The sequence below is a fragment of the Gallinula chloropus genome (assembly GCF_964237585.1).
Source record: "Gallinula chloropus genome assembly, chromosome: 18".
Classification (NCBI taxonomy): domain Eukaryota; kingdom Metazoa; phylum Chordata; class Aves; order Gruiformes; family Rallidae; genus Gallinula; species Gallinula chloropus.
In genome coordinates this window covers 6,235,869-6,252,517 of record NC_140103.1, presented here as the reverse complement: position 1 = coordinate 6,252,517, position 16,649 = coordinate 6,235,869, and positions in this window count along the sequence as shown.

The window sequence follows — 16,649 nt, the reverse complement described above, 5'->3', positions numbered from 1 at the left end:
TGTTCCCTCAGTTCATCCATATGGGGCAAATGGATAGTGAGCACTTAAACCTCCCTCCTTTCTCAGTGTCAGAATAAATGAATATTAAACCAAAATGAAATGAAATAAAATATTTAAATTAAATGAAAACCAGCAATGCTTTCATTTGCCAAACTGCCCAGGAGCTCAGTCCTGACATGGGCCCACCTATGCTCAGGGATCCTCTGTGGATAACACTGATTTGCTCAGTACCCTTGGACCCTGCCTCCTCCTTGGTTTGCCTGACTCCCTTCATGTCCAAACCCTTGACTCTGTCCCTCGCTGGAGTTGGCAAACACTGCTGGGAGGATTCTCCATCCCGATGCTCATTCTTGTTCAGTGTATTCAACACAACTTTCTCCTTGCACAGGAGGGGACAGTTTGGGCTTTTGAAATACACGGCACGTCCACTGCTTGGTGCAAAACGTTTTTCCCCTCGTGAGATGTTTAGATAGCTGAAGTGAGCAGGAGGGACAGGGTTTGTTTTGCATCCTCCCCCCCTCCACTGCTCCAAGCTTCCTTCTCATGCAGGGGCAGAAGCCAATATTTGTTCTTCAGGCTCTCTCATGCACCCGCATGCATTTCAGGCAGCTCTTCCCTTCGCCTGCAAACAAGAGGAAAGCGACTGCTGTTCCCGTCCTTTCCCTCCATCCCTTCTCATCTTCCACCTCATTTCAACAGCTTGAAATTTAAACAAACAGGCAGTTTTTTGCACTTGACTCTCCCACTGCTCCAGGGGCTGAAATGATGCTACAGCGACCAGCTTTGCTTCATCATCTGATGTTGCTGCAGCTGTAAGATGCAAAACCCAAAGCAAGCTACCCGAATTAACCACACAGGCATTTCTCTGCTTGCCAGTGTCCCCATCCCGGGTACTGAAGAACAGGGATGAAAGCTGAGAGCTGAGAGCTGAGATGGGCTGTTTGTCCCTCACCGCTATCCCAGTGTCTTGTCTCTGTCTGGAGCTCTGCCAGGGTGCCCGTCTCCTCCTTGTAATCACCTAATACTCCCCCCGATCCTTCCCCTTTCTTTCAACCTCCTAATACCTGTCTCACCTCTGCCACTCACATATACAGATCAGGTCTGCGGTCTCACAGGTGTTAGAAACTTCAGAAGGTCCCTGTGTTTCAAAGGGCCAGTGGGGAAAACGCGAGATGACCTCCCTGTAGTCAGTCTTTGAGGTCCAGGGATCAGTGGTGAACCACCCAAGGATATGAACTCAGCCTTCAGCTCTGTCACCTGCCCCTTTGAGAATTAAGAGAGAGGGGAAACATTTAACTGTGGGTATAGCTGTACATCAGACAGCCCTTGATGTCACTTACAGACCAGGGTGTTTCAGTTCAGAGACGCTGATCTACCCAATTCTGCTGCCATGCATGTAGGAAAAAAGATATTGCAAGGATTTCTCCTCCCAAAATGCCTCTGAACAAATGTTCTCATTTAGGCCAGCAGTGCCAATCCCTCATGAAAGTGGGAGGAACTCAGTATTCAAAATGCAGAGGCAATTAAAAATGTCTCCCCCCGCCCTCCAAAAAACAGGGAAATATATTCTTTCACCTAACACACTCATCAGTGGAATCTGTCCTCATTTGCAGGCACAAGGAGATCCATCACGCGGGTCTAATTTACGGTGCTCAGCGATTTTGCAGGAGATGGAGACAGCAGCAGACACAGGGAGGTTGCTTAATCTGCTGCTGGAGAAGGCTCTCATTTCCCTCCCCACTCTCACACACATGAGCAGGAGCTGTGAGGGACACGGGACCTTGAATACCAAAGCAGAACTTGAGATGGGTTATGTGGGCACTTATCCAGGAGTAATGAGGACGAAGGTGCAGTAATGGGAGCCTTTGTGTCTAATAAAGGGAAATTTATTCAGAAGGCTCCTGGAAAGTCAGGCCACGACAATATCAACCTCAACTATTTGCTTCCTGATCCGAATCTCTAAATGGCAGAGGAAAAAAATTTAAAACTGGGGACAGTGGGGATAAAACACACAGAGAAAAACCACGGTGGGTGCTGCCTGGACGAGCTGGCATGTCCCATGCTGGTCCCATGGCAAGTTTTGCAGGGACAGAGGAGCAAAAGGAGATCGAGGTCAGGGCCCTTCACAGGGTGCCACGTCCTTTTTCTGTTGCAAAACATCAACAGCATGGGGAGCACCTTGTCAATACGTGAAGGAAGTAGGAGCAGCCTGCTGGGGGCTGCTGTGGGGTTCCACCAGCCATCCCACTCCAAACCTCTTGGAGAACAGAGCCTTCCTCCAGAGCAGCCAGACAGATGCTGCACCCCCCCCCCCCCCCCCCCGAGCAGAAAGTGCCCCCAAAGAAAGATCTACTCTGCAACCCCCATCCTAAACTCCTACCAGCTTCAGTTCTTCATCCCTTAATCCAGGCAGTAGCAGTTATCCTGAACAGGTTGCTGGACAAAGCCTTACGATTTGTGCTGAATCACTGATGCTCCAGCTAGGAGTGAGGGATTAGGTCAATCAGAGCACATCGGCGGGGTCTGAGGCGATGCCAACATCTTCCCTGCCTGCTCATCTCTTGTCAGGGATCGATGTTATGGGCAAACAGCTTTTGCACCAGTTTTTTTTTTTGATCTGTGCTTAAAGCATGACCCAGCACACTCCTGAAAAGCAGCAGATGAAGACGCATCGTGCCTTTTCTGTGGGTACTTTTAATGCAATTTTGCTGACGAGCTCTTAAATCTATTTTTACTGCTGCTGAAGTGGCTTACTATCCTTGAAGGTAACTCCAAAACGGGCCGTGTTTCATGTTCCTTCCCTGTCCCCACTCCCAGGTTGAAGGAAACGCCCGTCCCTGGAGTGGATTTCAGCGTTCCCCCTGCACAAAGCACCGGTGAGATGTTGGTTACACATTTAAATGTGTGTGAGAGGAAACCTGTCAGGGGGAAGACGTCTGGCTTGAAGAGACTTTTCACAGCAAACGGAAGGAAATAAAGGGCAGGCAGCTCTGTCAGAAGCATAAATGTTTAATCAATTCTTGCTTAACTCGGCAAACCTTTCTCAGATAGAAAGTTTGCAATTATTACCTGGATCAAGACAGCTTAATTAAGCAATTAGGATGTAAAGTTAACAGCCCTTGCAGAATGAGTTGCAATGCTTTAATTTCAGGATTGCTCATGCATGTAGGAGAATAACGGTTTGGGAAAAGGCACCTTTTATTTATTCCTTTTTCTTCCCCCCAAATGCCACCACCATCAGATTAATAGGAGAGGTCACATCCTCAGATGGGACTTTTGCTGGAATTGGGATGCAATAAATCACTGCATAAAACCTTGCACTAGCCAGAGATGATGGCTCCTCGGAGAGCCCGCTGAAGACAGGACGTCTCTCAGGCCGGCTTAAAGTCCCTCCTGTGGCTTCCCGGGAACTGCACAAGTAAACAAGCCCATGAGATGGCTCCAGGGAGTAACGTGCTCCAAAACCTGCTGAAACGGGACTGCAGCTTTCTAATGATTTTTCAGGCAGCACCGAACCAGTCGGAAGGGGCAGCCAGGGGCACGAGTCAAGAGGCACAGCACACAGAGGCTGGAGATCTGCCTCTTTGGCATGCTTTCTCCTTCTGTTTAGGGAGACCATGGACATTTTGGCAGCAGAAACACCCCTCCATCACAGTGCCATGAAATCTAGTGGAAAAGATATTGCACGTGTGTGTTCTCCACCTTGATGGACCCGACTTGCTGTCCTGTGAGTAAGAAAGACACGTCGTGGCCAGCAGTACTACACGGCACAGATCCTCCATCTGTGGGCTTGGGGAAAGCCAGCATTTCACAGAATAAGCCTACCAGGTTTGTAAGCTCCTTAACCTCCATCTCCGGTGACCTAGAAACACCACAGCTCCTTTGGTGTCCCATGTGCTCACATCCTCCCCTGCCCACGGATGGATTTGACAGCTCCTGATGCTCGGAAGACAGGCTAAGCCTGAGGCTGAGCTGAAGGAGTATAATGTGACTGAGGAAAGAATAAAGCTGAGAGATTTTTGACTTGGGTCATAAAATCTTTATGGTAAGTAAAACGAACCCCTTGAGGCTTGAAATTGTGAAATTCTGGTTCCAGGCTGTTGGTCCTGGAAATTAAATTCCCATTCTGCAGTCTCAGATGTGCCTTACACAATATTCAGTGGTACCATCCAAGAGCAAGAAGTGATGCTCACCAGCCTACATCCCACCATAACCACCAGAAAGTAAAAAGATGGGCTTCCTTTGTCCAGCATTCCTTGGTCCAGAACAAACATGAAAGAAATGATGGGTTTGGAGCTCACAGTAAAGATTATCAGGGAGTGGCTACACTGAGAATAGGGATATTTCTCCACTACTTCCACTTGCTAGTTAATAGCATGAATCCTCCAACACATCCATCTAAATGTGGGCTCCAGCTTGGACCCTGGCCAATGCTAATGGAGCTTTCGTTGGTTGGACAGGTTTTGGGGTTGCCCTCTGCCTTTTGGGGTCTGGTCTAATGGCAGTTGAAGTCAATGGGAATCTTACTGAGGGTAATTACACACACAATAGATGAGCAGAAGAATGAGAAAGGAAATGGGTTTCCATTGCAGAGTATTAATTTAAACTGCTCCCTTGGGGCTGTCCCTTTAAGGAAGTTTAAAATTGTATTTAAAGACTGCAGGCACAGAACACAGCTTTTTCTTAATATCTTTGGGTAATTAAAATCTGGCAGTGGGGGAGGATTAGCACAGGTTATATATAGTATTTCAATTTAAACTTCTTCTGATCCCTTGAAGTTTCTACTTATTATTTTTTTAACAAACTTTAATCTAGCTACCATAGACCTGCAAATTAGACCTTGCAAGGTCCAGCTCATGTGAGACACTGCTGACATGTTTGATTTGGAAGATGATGGGCTGATGGAATAGATTGTGCCCTGTGGGCTGAGGATCTGGCCAGAAAAACACAGATGTGGGAAAACTGATCTTGACTGGAATTAATGTTTCAAAAACAGTGAAGAAAGGCTGAATTAGCTGGGATTTCAAGCCAGAGATGCCCAGGCATGGTCCTGACTCCATCATGTGCCCAAGAGCTGTGCCCAGTGCCTGGTCCAGACCTGAAGCAGGGTTGTGATTCCCCACTGTGGGAAGGGAGCAAAGTGTCTGACCCCAGACCTGAACCATCAGAAAGCAGGGAGATTTGGACAGGAGGAAGACAGGCTTTCTGCAGAGACATTTGGGACTTCAGTAAATTGCAGTGCAGCTCAGAAGCACGACCAGGAGCTTGCAAAAATATCTTGTGAAGTGCCCATCCTGTTGGTTACACAAATAGGAGGCTGGTTGTCAGCCCTGCTGCAATAGATGCACACCCAAGGGCTGCCCAGAGACTGGTGTGCTCCAGGACGGGGTGATGCAGCAGCATCCCTAATCTCAGTACCTCCAATTCTGCTGGCCAAACTCACATGGGGAAGAGCTGCCCTGAATTCAGCAGATAATGATGAAGCCTCTTTAGGCTCCCCTGACAGAAAGCCACTTTAATAATCTATAAGACAGGGTTGGTTGAACAGGGAAAAAGGCAACTGCAGCACAGCAACCCAAATCAATGAATGCTCAATAGCAGCTTATTGCTTGTTTCCTCCGACAGGGTGACTTCTTCCTCACAGCTCTATCTCGCCTTGAAGGTGCCACAGACTTGGTATGTGGGGAAATTTGAAATCAAGCACTCAGATGCCCATTGGCTTCCTTGGGGGGACACCACCTCATACATTTATTTATCATTGGACATTCCAGCTGGAAATAAAACATCAGTTGTAATTTGTCATGCTGGAATTTTTTTGTTCTCCGTTCCCCCTCCTTCTGCCTATCAAGAAAAGTGGGTGGAAATCAAAATTGCTGAGCAAAAAATAAAATGTATGTACATAAGGAGTGGAAGCAAAGCGACTGGGATTACAATTTATTGCAGAGACTGTAGGCGGCTTATGTGATTGCACACAAGGAAATTGCCAGAGATGCAGATATTTTGCAGAGCTTCTTATTTACTTTCTTTCTTATTTTGCAAGTAAATAAGATATTCAATAAGAGCTGGCAATTTCCTCACATGCAGACTCCAAACAGCTCTCTATTTTTGATGATAATTCCAACATTTTGCCTTAAAAAACGCCACCACACACACACAAAACATCCCTATCTCCCACACTATATTTTCCTAATGGAAAAAGGTTTATTCTTGTAAAAAACTACCCTTCATTCGTGAAAACTATTTGATTACTTTAAAAAAATCACTACTGCACATACTTAGTCCTAGTGATGTGTGGCATTGTATTGCTGAAATATCCCACCTCTTTTAGAGATCTCTTTGGTATTGATACACAAGTCAGATGGCATCAATGGGTCAGGGAGCTTGGGAGAGCTGTGACATATCCATCCCATTGGCATCTCCTTTCCTTAGCTGCATTGACTGGAAACATTGGGTTCAATTTCTAGGAGACGTGGCCCAGAATGACAATTTGGAGTGCTGGAAGGTGGTGAGATGGGTGAGAAGTGAACCCAGCCGTGCGGTCTGTCTCTGGGAGAGGGTCAGGAAGGATGAGTGTCACTCCCAACCAGCTGCTCAGGGATCAGAGCCATTTGCAAAATAAGATTTCCAGATGGTATAAAATCAGGACAACACCAGGCCAACCCACTGCTGTTTGTCAGCAATGAATATAGATGGTGCTGAGTATCACATTACCAAGAGGAGCATTTATCCTCATTATCAGTGGCATGTTTTGTCCTCTCTCCTTCTTGGAAGAGACCTCTAGGGAAGTCACTCAAACACTTCTGCATCTGCAGGCAACTCCACTGAGGCCCCAGCTTTGGGGACACGGGGCTAAATGCAAAAGCATATATTTCATTCATTCATTTAGTTATCTAGCAGCCATTGGAAATCAATGGTCATTAGGCTGTAGCTGCCAGCGTCGAGCCTCCCCCTCAGCTGGGTGGTCAAAGGCTGTAGGAGCCAAGTGACAGATCCTGCATCATGGTTTGAAGGATGGCAAGATGTAGGAAGGGGAGGGTGCAGGGAAAGAGAGACCTTTGGGAGCAGGTATGAGACAAATGAACAGCTAAACTCTGCACCTTAATATTTTTTGACCTGATGAGGGTTGGCTTGCCTGACAGTGACATGCATATGTGAATGTGTGTGTTCACATGCCTTCCCTTCTCCTCTCTCATCATTGAGCCCATGGTTGATATCAGCTGATGCTGACAGAGCCTGAAAAAATCTCCAAGATACAAAGTTCCAAAAAGTTTTTGCAAAACAAGTAGAGAGTCTCCACTTCTGTCCCCAGTGGGCTGGGGCTACAGCATGACCTCCTCCCTCTTGGGAGACAGGAGGGAGGGAAAGGCTGGGGATTATGACTGGGTACCACTCCTCATCTCTCACCAAAGACACCGGGCAGAAATACAACTTGTGTTGAAAGCAGTGGTGTTAAACACAGGCACGTGGCTCAGCTAGAGAGAGCAGGAGGCTGGAGCCAGCCTGCACGATGCAGAGGTGGCTGTGTGCCCAGGCTGTGCCTTGCGGCATGGAAAGCTCCTGGGAAGATGCATCTCAGACACTGAATTAGCTCCCTGCAGGTTAAAAAAGGCAGTGAATAATGTAGACAGGAAAATGAGCACAGGACAAGCTGGCTGTCATCCAGTTTATCCAAATATTGCTATTTTAGGCTTTGTTCGAGTTTCTTTGCAGCTCGGAGGCACATCCCAAGATCCCAGTGCTTTTGATCTGGAACGTACTGAATAATTCCCTTTAAACAATAATAAAAGGGGAATTTTTGACACTGGCACCATAGCAACGACTGATGTCATAAATGCAGGAGCATGACTTCATGGCAGGACCTGAGTTCAGAAGGAACTTTTGCTCAAGAGCAAATATCACCTGCGTTTGAGTGGGGAATACAGAAAACTGGGTAAACAGCAGAACACTGGTTTGCATAAATGTCCTCTTCCCTCAAGCACTGCTGAAGGTGAACACCCCTTTCTGAGGCATCAGGTGGGTTGTTACAACTAGGGATGGCATTTGGAGAAGAGGTTTTGCAGGTCCTAACCCATTTCCAGCTCTCTCTCAGGGGACTCTTTAGCACTGGACTTCACGAGCTACAAGATTGCTAAATAATTCTGAGGAGATACAGGATTTCTCTAGTTTTTCTTGGTGCTTGCAGCACAGTAGAGATGTGTGGAGCCTGGATCTGGGTGGAAATCAGGGGGTTGTTACCCAGCCCTGGGACAGCATCTCTGGCTGTGGAAAAAAGCTGTCCTTTTTATAGGCAGGCTTTGCACTGGGCTGTACTGGGTCAATTCAAGCCATCGCTGATAGTTGCTGCAGCAAAAGGCTCTGCTGGAGGAGACCCTTGCACATCCCGGAGACTGCTGAGTGGCTCTTAAAAGGCATCCTGGACAAAAATAAAATGTACTGAGGCATTTTAAATTCAGCCTGGAGGCAATCTCTGTCTGAAGCCCTTGGTTCACATCACCATCTGGCAGGAGAAGCTGAAATCCATTTCCATCAGAGGACTTGCCAGCGAGCAAAATAAAGCGAAGGTGGGAGCTGGTTTCTCAAAAAGCAAGGGCTCTTTCAGAGCTCCTGCTGCCTGGCAGCCTCCAAGACCAATGCCTAGGGAAGCAGGAGGCTTTTACTTGAGACCACATTGATATTGCCTAAATCTGCAGTGAAAAGCAAACCCAGAGAGGTCTTTGTCTCTCCAAGTCTGTGATACACAGTCTGGGGCACTGGCCAAGGCTTGGAAAATTCAGCTACTCCTAGACTAGCTGAAGGGTCCTTTCTTCTGGTTTGTATTTTTATAAAACAGAAACAAACAACTTCCTCGGGGGTTCCTTCTCATGAATAACTTGAAATCTGAGGGCAGTGACCCAACCTCAGCATCCCACTGCAGTGCCCAGCATCCCTGCATAGGAGGCTGCCCTCACTGCCTCCACACTCAGTGACCAAAGCCAAGGAGACGAGGAGGTGAGCCACGCTTCTCTGAAGATGACTCATATCCAAGTATATATATCAAGTAACATTTTGTCGGCTGATGTTGTACAACGGAGAGGGCCATATCTAAAGGGAGTGTGATTTTCCTGTGCCTGACAGTGCCTGCCTGCCAATAACAAACAGATTCATTTATAAAATCTCTGTCATCATCACTGGTCAAGTTTCTCCAGGGCTACTGAGGCACAGACCTCAGGCCACGTTATATTGCTCGCTTCATCATCCCGCATGGTTGTGCTGCCTGCACCAAGTTTTCAGAGTCTATTGATGACATCAGCCTGGGGTTTGGGGACACAGATTTCCAATAGCTTGCAAATATTGTGTTTGGGAAAAAAGCTGCTTCCCTTCTGCAGAAAAAAATCAAGGAACATGCATCAGGGGCCTCAGCAGGTCCCTGCCATGAGACCAGGGAGAGATTGTGCTGCTTTGTGGGTTTTCTGCCTGGCAGCGACAGGCAGAGGACACAGCGGAGACCCCGGACATGAGGGTTGGATGCTTGGGAGGTGCTATCTGGGATCCTTGCAGACACATCGCAGGCACGGGGGACCTAATCCTGCCTGTGCAGCAGCTCTGCCATCTCAAAAAATAAACCCCGACAACCCCCAGGCTGCCCTGCAGTTATAAATAGCAGGGTGCCAGTCTGAAGCACCATGGTTTACCTTAAAGTCAGGAGTCCCACCAGGCTAGGTCAGGGATGGCTTGGGATGGAGAAGCTCAGTGAGGCCCTGGGGAGAAGGTAGGGAGAGGAATTAAGCACCCACTTGCTGCTTCCTCCCGTGCGAAAACTGGGTTTATGGGAAAGAGAGCTCAAGGGCACAGTTCAGAGCAAGGTTTGTTCAAGGAATTGGCTTGAACAGCCTTAAGATCTCCCTGATTTCTCATCCCCAGGGGCCCAGGAGGGGCTGTGTCCTCTCCTGCATCAGGGCTGGGGGACTTGGCACGCTCCCCTCTGCCACGGATTTGCTGGCGGTTCCCCTTCTTAAGTTATTTCCATTTCATGATGTCGCATTCCTACTCCCTCTCCAAAGCATTTCAGCCACTGAAGTGGGACAAATGGCTTGAAGCTGATTTCATATTTATTTGTTGTCCTTGAGATTAAATATTCTTAAATAATAACACCAAAAAGGCTTAGAGCAACAGATGAAATTCTTCTGAGCTCCCATTAATTCAGCGCAGTGAAGAGACATGAGATTAAAGGGGTGGGATCAGGCTCTGCCCACAACAAGGTATGGGATTTATTTTTCCTTAAACAATGGGGTTTTTCTGAACTGGTGCATACAGAGTTTCACATAAAAGCTTAAAGTCAGGGGAATGTTAATCTGCTTTTATGGTCCGTGCCTTTAATCAAAGGCCATTGTAATTAACGCACACACTAATAATTCCCTAAATGCAGGATGGATTTGATAGGAAGAGTTGGCACAAAAGGATTTTCAACCCCAAAATGCAGTTCAGGGTGTTTCTGGCTGTGGGTTCATCCTGAGTGAGGAGCATCCATCACCGGGGTACATGTGCCCTTGCAAACCCTGGAGCGTTTGCATCCCTGCGGTCCTGGGGGGGAAGCCTGGAGCGGGGGCTGGGGGGGGACCAGGGAGGAAGCTACACTATCCTTACACTACAGCGTGCCAGTTAAATTCCTCATATGCAAAATCCCAACTGATCTGGTGAATGATGAATGCCAGAAAAGGCAGCACAGGGAATAGGGTGCATGGGTGGGTGTTTTCCCCATCCCCGCACCCTCCCCCTCAGGAGATGCCACCCCATGTGGTGGCTGCCAAGCTGGGCCAGATGCAAAAGCCACATCTGGAAAGCAAGGCACTGGCATCACAGTGCTCAGAGTGCCAGCATGGGGATGGAGAGTGCTTGGAGTCCTGCCCCACCATTAAACATGGAGTACTTCCCTTAAGAAAAAAAAGCTTTTGGTTTCTGGGCAGAGGAAACAAGGAAACTTGTTGAATTAATCCAGAGATTTAATGTCCAGCTGTTGTGGAGTTTACAGGCATAAAAGATTATTGTGCTCGGAGGTCCTATGCCACAGAGACTAACAATTTTTGCTGCAATGGGGCTATCAAGAATTGGGATTGTATTTTATGGGGCTGATATACGACTCCATAAAGGACAGACAAGATCTCTTTCTTTTCTCTTTGAGCAGCTAGTGAGCAGGGCTACAAAGCTACAATAAACTCCGTTTGAGGATTCAGGGATTCCAAAGCAGCAACGCCAAAGTCTTCATATTATTACTATTAATTATTACTATTATTGCATTAATTTCTAAGGCATCAATCTCCATACTATCTGGGAACTGTGACATAAATTTAGCACAAAATTAGCATACATTAGCTAAATTAATGTAACATACCATATGTGGCAAAAACTAACGCAACATAATGTGGAATAAATTACAATAATTTAACATTGACTCTCAGGACTTGATGAGACTGTAAATCTTCTTTAAGAACTAAGATTAAAGCAAGAAACATTAAAAAGTGGATTCATTTTACAAAGGAACAGTCTTTGCGAACGCGGTGTTTTGAAACACAGTTCATTTAGTAAAAGGTTTCATCCAATTTGCCACTTAATAGCATTGCTTTGCAATTACAACATTCCCTTTCACCCAAAGCACCTGCAGCACTTTACAAATAATAATTCATTTGCACCGTGTCTTGTGAAGTCAAAGAGGAGCAACATCCCCAGGTTTTGAGCTGAATGAGAATGAGCTGTGGATGAATTAAACCGTTTGGCCAAGCGAGGCAGAGGCAGGGACTGTGCCTCAGAAATCCCCATTCCCAGGTCTTTGTCCTGCTCATCCATCGACATGCTCCTGCTGATCCCACTCGTGTGGGCGATGAAACCTCTTCCCAGCTCACTCTGCTTAAACACCAAACCCTAATTTCTACTCTCAGTGAACGGCACGAGCCCCATGGGGTGAAGGTGCTGGGCTCCAGCCACCCTGGATGATGCCCACCCCACTGCTGCTCTCTCCTCTCCTGCCTTTCCAAGGAGGACCTTAAAACACTTTCTTCCTACCACCACACACATTGTTGGAGGAGCCAACTGCCTGTAATGGAAGGGATGTTTTTACTGCAACAATCATACAGAACTCAATTTCACTCCTGCTGAAATGACCCCCCCCCCCAACACGAGCTGCTGATTTGGAGCAAACAGCGACCCTGATCTCTCACAGGTCCCCATCCACCTCTGTTGGGTACCAGACAATAACCACACAACACAGGGAAACCCTTCACCTCTTTCTGTGCTCCCACACGGTCTGCTAATCGGAGGAACACAACATCACTCGGTGCTGCTGGGAGGAAAACCAGCTGCAATTTCCCCTCCATGTAAAGCATTTTACTGCTGTTAGCGGAGAGCTGTGCTTCTCCAGGCCTCAAGGGGAGGAAGAGAGAGGAGGGAGAGTCAAGACATTGCCCTTGAAGAATGCAGGAGCAAGTATATTAGTCATAGAAAATCCATTACTCAAGATGATGAATGCCCTTTCCTGCTATGTTGCTGGTAGTTTCCAGAATTAAAACCAGGACACATGATGCAGCTCTGTAAGGACACTAATTTACATGACAAGAGCACAGATTACAAAACACGGTATTTCACTGGGCCACAGAGTCGGTCTGACCATTGGAGAAGTTCTCCTTTTCACCCTTCACCATTAGAATCCCACCAAAGAACCCCAAATCCCCCATGGCATGTGACAGACAGTACACACAGCTTTCCTCTCTGAAGAGTCATTGTACTGCTCCATCTGCACAGGCCAAGGGAAAGGGGGGTGCATCTGGGGGGGGGGTATCCTTGGTGGTATCAGAGAACTACTCAGGGCTGGCCATGAGATCCTGACTCAAAGAGCTGCATGTGAGGAAGACAAGGGGGGACCGGTGTCTCACACATGGATCATCCTGGGCCATGAGAGAAACCTGCTGATGTGCTTCCAGTGCTGGACTGAGTCCATGGAAAGCAGTAGCCCCAGCTGGCAGCAGTGCACTGAAATGATATTCCCAGGGAAATTGCCATTTTCATAAATGCAGAAGAGAGAGAAAGGGAATTTAAGCCGGGCAGAAGGATGACGAACGCCTCGGCATCCCAGGCACCATGCTCATTGGGAACTTGCTGATGGAGGGAAATGTTATTTTTCAATATTAAACCAATCTCAAACTGATTCAGAATCTGGTGACAGCAGGGCAATTTAATCAACAGCTCCAAAACATTTCACCTTTGGAGTGAGAAAATGTGCTATGGAAATACTAAATGCTCCAAAACCGCCTGAAATCTGGTTTTGTTTTCTCACCTGCCATCCTTTGAGGTGTTATGACACGATGACAAACTGTGGAAACACGGAGATTTTCTGAGGAATAAAAATGTAAAGTTTTGCTTATTCCCAGTTAGCCCTGAGTTCAATATTATGAAGCAGGATTTAAAGTTGTAGAGGAGGTGATGAAAGAATATTAATGATCTTCTTAGATGAGCAGTAAAATCCACTGATGCTGCTAATAAATTGTAGCTGCTTTTTTCGTCATTGGGATATTGGATGGATACAAGCTGATCTGCAAGACAATTTTTGTTGTGCTTGGCTGGAAACTGGCAGAGGAGAAAGGTTAAAATTGGCCACGTTGCCTGTACCAGGAAGGCATCACAAACCCCGGGGGTGATTCATCAACACAGAACAATGCAGACCAGGACTGAAGGAACTGTTATAAACCCAGGAAGGGTATCATCAAACCTCCGAATTATTCATCAGTCCCCAACCCAGGCTTCTGCTCGGGCTTTTTATCTTGCAAATAAGATGTCAGATCTCAGGAGGCTTAATTCAGCCTCTGCTTCCCCAATTTGGTGGGCCATCTATAACGATCTGCCATTAAATATCCCACATTCACAAATTTCTACATTTATTGGCTTCATTTTAAAACATCATGGCTATCTTTTTATGTCAGCAGGAGATATGACAGAGCTCCTCAATGAAGAGAACTGACTATAAAAGGTGCTAATAAAGAAATCAATCTAACATTATAGCACATATTTAGAATTAATTCTACCTATTCTCCCTCCCCCACCCCCCCCAGCAATAGACAGCACCTAATAACAGCAGGATCATCTGAAAAGGTATATCCCTTGATTTAAAAACTGATGTGTGTCAAGGTAATGGGATTAAAAATGAATTGCTGCTTCTAATAGCTTCCCACTGGCATCTATCTCAGTGTCAGGGCTTCCCAAATAACAGAACATGAAGACACAGCCTGAAATTAGCCCATCGCATTATAGGACTCATCCTAATGATCTTCTGAATGAATTCCTGCTATTTGGCAACATAACTCTACAGTTAAATACCAGCTTCTTTTTTTCCTTTTATGTACTGATAACAAGCGATGGGTTCTTCACTCAGCAACCGTGTCTTGCAGAATAAACCAAAGTGAATTCTTGGGGGTGTAAGGGAGGGAAATCGGTGCTTTCATTGGTCTCTTAGCAAAGAGGAGTGAGTAGCCCCTTGTCCTGCTCACAGGTACGGGGCAGAGCCTGGCCTAGTACTGCTTCTCAGGGGCTGGATGGCAAATGAAACTTGGGAGATCATCCAATGCTCCTCTCACAGAGGGTAAACGTCTGGCTGGAGACAGGGCAGCAGGAAGGCAGGCAGGGGCAGGGAGGGCAGGCAGAGGCAGGCAGGCAGGCAGAGCTGCTAGCTCAGGCAGACAGAAGCAGGCAGGGACAGGCAGGGACAGGCAGGACAGGAAGGGCTTCTGGCTTGGGCAGGCAGAGGCAGGACAGGCGGGGCAGGCAGGACAGGCAGGGCTGCTGGCTGGGGCAGGCAGGGACAGGCAGAGGCAGGCAGAGCTGCTGGCTCAGGCAGGCAGAGGCAGGGCAGGCAGAGCTGCTGGCTCAGGCAGGCAGAGGCAGGGCAGGCAGAGCTGCTGGCTCAGGCAGTCTGCACCAATCCCAGATTTATATTCCTGCGTATTGCCGCCTGCGCTCTCAATTGACGATCGTGTCCCGGTTTTAACTGCAGCCTTGACACCACTCTGTTTCTTTGGTGTACAAATCTGTCAAGGGCGCTGGCTGAGAGAGTACATAAAAGCCTTTTTTCCCCACTTGCTCGTGTCTCAGTGTTTTACATATCCGAAGAGGAATAAGACGACGATGAGTCTTTGATATTCCGTGGCACATCTCGTGCAAAGATCACTGAGTCTCTTTGGGGTGTCACTACCCAGCTCACGACATCACGCCCATGGTTTGATCAGGGTGGGAGAGGCAGCTTGGCTCCCTGGCCAAATGCAGGGGGTTGGGGGATGGGGGGGTGGTGGACTCTAAATAAATTTGGGGCTTTGCTTTTCCTCCTGGCAGGACAGACACACAGCACACAGGGGGCTCAGGCTAAGGGGGGGTGGATGCATTCATGCCCCTTGACGTTGATACCCTCAGAGGTCCCGATGCCTGTGAATCTCCCCACACAGTGGTGGGTGAAGCAGGTCTGACCCAGTCCTAGCACTCTGGTCCAACTCCAGCTTTCCCAGTTCTGGGTACAGACTGGGCGTGAGGATTCTTGTAATTGCAAGGACGATCCCTCTGGGTACCAGAGAAGACATTAAAGGAGTTGATTTCAATTTCCATCCTCTAAGGGGTTTATTAATAAACAGTGTGGGTAAATATCCTCCTTCCAATTATGACAAATACCTTGAAGGTATAGTGTCCTTTTAAACAAACATTAGATGCCTTATTAAATCTAAATTAAACGCTCACTAAGGGCCATTCATTGACAAAAAATGTTTCCAAAAGTAATGAGCAGGTCACCTCACTGGTGTATTACTGCTCGACCTTGGCTTCCCTGAGAGACAGCCCTAGATAATGCACCAAACATTTGGCTGATGAATGGCTCTGACGAAATGCTCTTGACCTTAGGAGGCACTCCAAAGTGATGAACAGTTAATGATGAAAGGCTCCAGAAAGAGATTGTTTTAATTTCTGGCCATAACATGCTATTTTCAGGCCATTGCTTGGGGAGGGAGGGGAGGAGAGCACAAGGAACAGACAGGAGGTTATACTTTGGTATTTAACATAACATGGTTTAACAGCATCACTGAAAGGCACTGTGCTTCTGGTTCAAGGGTGCTGTTAGGGGATGTACAGTGCTTTCTTCAGCCCCTCTAAAGCCATAGCAGGGAGCCTTCTTCCCTCAAAGCATTGATGGGTGTGACTCCTAACCCCCTCCACTCTTCTCCCTAGCTTACAGGATCCTCCGAGCTGTCTTAGTCTCCCAGTGAAGGTTCCCCTCACCCTTCATGCCTGAGGGGCACCAGCTGATGACGCATCTCACCCCATCCCTCCGTGTTCTGCCACCCCCAGTCCCTTCTCCCCAAGCTGCATCAGCCAAGGTGCCAGAGTCCAACACCTATTCGTCAGCTTGTGATTGCTTCAGCCCTGAAGCACTCGCTTTTCTCCCATTCTGAAGGCAATAAAAGTAATGAGAAGAATGATTGTGCCATCTGCTCCCCAAGCTTTTCACCTGCACTGGCAAGGCAATTTATTTCCCCGACTCTGTCAGACACCATCCCTTGGGCAGCAGCAGGCAAGCCCAGCAATCTGGGCTCCTTTGCCATCCCATATGGACTTTCCCCGGCACAAGGAGCTGGGCAAGAGGTTTGCAA